General features: G+C 40.5%; 1 long non-coding RNA gene across 1 annotated transcript in view; it reads left to right on the top strand.

The window, feature by feature from the left end:
* The first annotated feature begins 1,067 nt into the window (after positions 1 to 1,067).
* Positions 1,068 to 4,032, top strand: part of LOC107095858 — a 3,700-nt gene continuing 735 nt past the window's right edge. Inside the window, exons 1-2 of the long non-coding RNA XR_001481760.1 lie at positions 1,068 to 2,001; positions 3,326 to 3,479. This is a non-coding gene — a long non-coding RNA (uncharacterized LOC107095858). The remainder of the gene's footprint in view (positions 2,002 to 3,325; positions 3,480 to 4,032) is intronic.

Genomic DNA, 4,032 nt, shown 5'->3' on the forward strand with positions numbered 1-4,032 from the left:
AGACTGTGTATATATTTTCTTTAAAAAAGGAAAAGTGAAAGTTCTCTGTTAGTTCTTTGGGCTATATTAAAATATTCTTCTTACTGAATTGGGGTTAAACAGTTTATAATAAATGGACCTATACTATATAGTTTAAGTGTAGTTTTTCGACTGTGTCATAGTGCTATTTCTTCATCAAAAGCATTAGTAAAGTGGATTTTGCTTTATTTAATGCATGTCTGTGTATTTTTTTTAATGCTACTCTGAACAGCAGCAGCCCCTCCATGTCTGGGAAAGCGTGAGGTCACCAATGTCCTGCATTGATCATGGGAGACGTTGCATCGCAATGAAGGCAAGTGTATTTCTAAATATCATGATAAATACAATCCCACCCCTACTAACAATCTTGGGAATGTTTCTCAGACCGATCTCTGAGAAGGGACAGAGCTTAAGTGAAATTAGCCGTGAATGTGTTTATCGAAATGCTACCAAGGCTATTTGAGCCTCAGGGGTTCAACAGGCAGTGGAAAAGCCCCCTAATCTTCCTGTCTGGGAAATCAGTGGCTCAGGCACATTATAACTTAATGGCACTTTTTTTTAAAGCATTGGTTGCATGTACGAATGTAAATGTCTCTGAGTTACAAAGAACATGCTAACTTTTAGTGGTGATTTTTAACATATCTAGTAAAGTCCTGAGTATTTGGAAAAACAGTCCAAGTTTGGATGGAGGGTTGTCATGCAAACAGAGCCTGAGGCAAAAGTTTACCTTCAACAGGGATACACTAAACATGCTCTCAGAACTTCAGTAAAGCTGTTTAGATTAAAGCAGATCCATATGGTAAAACTAAATCCAATTGAGAATTTGTGGTAGAATAAAAGAAATGCAATTTTTAATAGAGACAAAGGAAGCATCGAAGGTTTTGCCTCTTACTATTAATTAGTCAATTAGTTCACACTTGTGAGTGTCAGCAAATTGCTGATAAGATAGCAAACCTACAACTAACAGTTATTTTAAGAAGTTTATCACTCAGCACTCTTTTACTTTAAGGTTGGTTCAAAACTTTTTTTATTTTTATTCTTTCAGAGGAAGTAGGGTGGGTTACCATTCTCTGCCAGCAGGGGGTGTCCTCACCACCAGGCGCAGATTTTGTGGGATCACTTCAGGACTGTTTCTGAGGTATTGAAAGCTAAAATAGTGAAGTTAAAATGGCTTTAAATCGCTTTATTTATTTATTTTTGTTCTGGTGAGGTCATGGCAGGTGCAAAGCATTTCCAGTAGTGATACAGTTTATATTATCTTGTTTATCTTCGTAATCAAACTTTGGGATGATCAAAGAGCTTTTAACACATTCACTTTTTTCCATGAAAATATGTTAAATGAGTTAAATGAATGGAAATGGACCTCAGCCTGGATTAATGCTAGAGGAGGACAGACACATCCAGGAATCCGAATACCGGAACTAATCTTTACATCTTCTTTGGCATGTAACAACAGTAGGACATGATTAGCCTGGTCCAACCCTGCTGTGCAAAGGGGAGGAACTATGTCAATTACTAAAACTTCACTCAGACATGCCCACAGAAAGAGATTTTAAAGTAGGAGAAAAATTGAACAAACAAGGTGACCTAAAGGATGTGATTTCACGTAACATTTCAGTTTTTAAGCTATCACTACTGCTGTGTTGGATATGAATTGATTTGTGTTCACCCTGCTCCCCTATCTCTACCGCCCTGCATCGAAACCCCCGCTGGGGCCTGAACAAGTGGGCTGTGTGAGACCCCCACTAACGACTCTCCCTCTTCTTTTCAGATAACTGCAGGAGGAGGGGTAGCATCCAGTTGGTAGAAGGGGGGCTGGTCACTAATGTTGTGTATTGGCTCCAGCAGATTATACCTAGTTAGTACCCCACGTAAAGCTCAGTATGTGCAGATTGCCCCAGGTGAGATGTGTGCTGAGCCGTGAGTGATTGTGAGAGGGTGACGCTTTTCTCAGCTTCACGATGAGCCCTGCTGGCTCTTTTGGTAAGACCTCAAAAAACTTTCAGCCGGAGGTGTATCTAGTTGTAAATCAATCAATCACAAATCTGTCATCAGTGAAAGTCTCTACCTCATTAGAGCCAAATGATTCATGTCAAATCAAAGAGCTATTCAGTAAATGTTCATATTAATGTCATAAGCTTATATACAATCAAAATGTTACATTTTATAGTCAGATAATATTGATCTTCTTTAAATTTAAGTAGAATTCACTGCTTTTAAAGTGTACTTAAAAGTAAATGAAGCATAATACAACTTATTTTTTATCAATTGTCTTTCACAGCTCTTTTAAAGTAAAAAGAAAGAACCTTTTTTTTTAAGAGATTGAAGGAACACAGTAAGCTATTAAGAATGTATTAATCCAAAGATCCCCCAAACCTGAAGCCCAGAGTGTAACTTTGCCTACTGTAAATCAAACAGTGAGAACAGCTAACACGTCTAAGCATTTTAGGTGAGAAATCAGCCAAGTGACAAGTGTGCCTAAATTTTGATTGCCCTGGGTCACTGTGAGGTCAGCGCTCTGTGTTTACACATGAGGTGACGGCACACGCCTGCATTCCTTTGAAATGTGACAGGCTGAAGGCAAAGACAAGATTTACAAATTACAGTAGCTGTCAGAGGAAGCAGCCCATCAAGAAGCACTAAATGCTTGTGTGACAAAAAGCTGTAATAACTATTAATTCTGGAGTGCTTCATACTGGATGACCTACAAAATTTGACTCTTATGATGTGTTGTAAGCAGGCAGTTAAACATCCATTTTAATGAACTTATTTTGAAAATAGGGATTCAGCAATCTTTTTGATTCCTGTTGGTGATGTAATCTTTGTAGACTGACCGTGATCCCGCTCCAATTTAGAGTACAGTGGAGGATCTTCGCGAATTTTGAAAGTTTACTTTCCAAAAGCAAATTGGCAAATTTTATACTATGTCAGATTGAAGTGAATATGATCAGAAGATCAGAATGATTGACAATTAGGAGGACCACTTATTTTGATGATCCACCCGGAAAAGATCCTCCACTTTACCTTTAATTACAATCAGGTGAAAGGTGCCAGATTGCTTTTTTTTTCGCGTGCCACATTGTAAATACTCTCAATGATCAGCATGGTGGCATATTTATTACAGAAGTCACACTGCAGCTTGTTTATGTTTCATAGAAACACAACCATCTGAAATTCAACTTTTAATCATGGCTCATATGTAAATAATCGTTTGTAGTTGCGCTTATGACAACGGAGGAGGCAGGGAAAAAGTTCAAAGGTTTATTAGAATAAGCTGAACTGATTACTGCTGCTGGCTGGACTACAGGGAGGATGGAGGCGTCAGACTGACCCACCGGAGAAGGAGCAGAACCACAGAAGAAGATGTGGCTCTCTTACCCCGGCGGCGATTCCTACGCCCGGAGGAGGCAGAAGGCAAAGGCGGACCAGCAGCTGCAGCAGATGGAGAATCAGGTCCGGAGGTAGGTGGAGAAAGTTTGAATGGTATTTTTGAAAAAGCGTCCTGAATATTCCAGCTGATTAGGTTGACATATCCGGCTTATTGTTATTGTTGATGTCTGGATATTTCTTGAGTTCGGTGGTAATTATATCAGCTGCAGATATCCGTTCACGGGGTGGTGTAATGCTGGAAAGATCATCTATGGACTGTTTGAAGAACCAGAGAATACGATTGAAGGAGTCTGAGGGTGTTTCCGCGGGGCTAGCTTGTTGGCCGCAGTGTTCTGTCATGATGGGTTGTGTTACTAGCCCAAATGCAGAACACACACGGAGGAGGCAGGGAAAAAGTTCAAAGGTTTATTAGAATAAGCTGATCAGAATGTCATCAGGTCCAGGGCTGGTCTAAGCTGGGTTCCTGCCTGGAGCTGAGTAGAGCAGCAGAGGAGATAGTCCAAGGAGGATTCTGAGGCTGGTGACTGACTAGGGGCTTGAGCCTTGAGGTTAGCAGGCCGAAGGAGGGAACCAGGTGGGTTCGGAGGCAGATGGCAGGCAGAGGTCTGAGGCTTGAGGTTAGCA

The sequence above is a fragment of the Cyprinodon variegatus genome, unplaced genomic scaffold (genome assembly GCF_000732505.1).
Source record: "Cyprinodon variegatus isolate N-32 unplaced genomic scaffold, C_variegatus-1.0 Scaffold579, whole genome shotgun sequence".
Taxonomy (NCBI): Eukaryota; Metazoa; Chordata; class Actinopteri; order Cyprinodontiformes; family Cyprinodontidae; genus Cyprinodon; species Cyprinodon variegatus.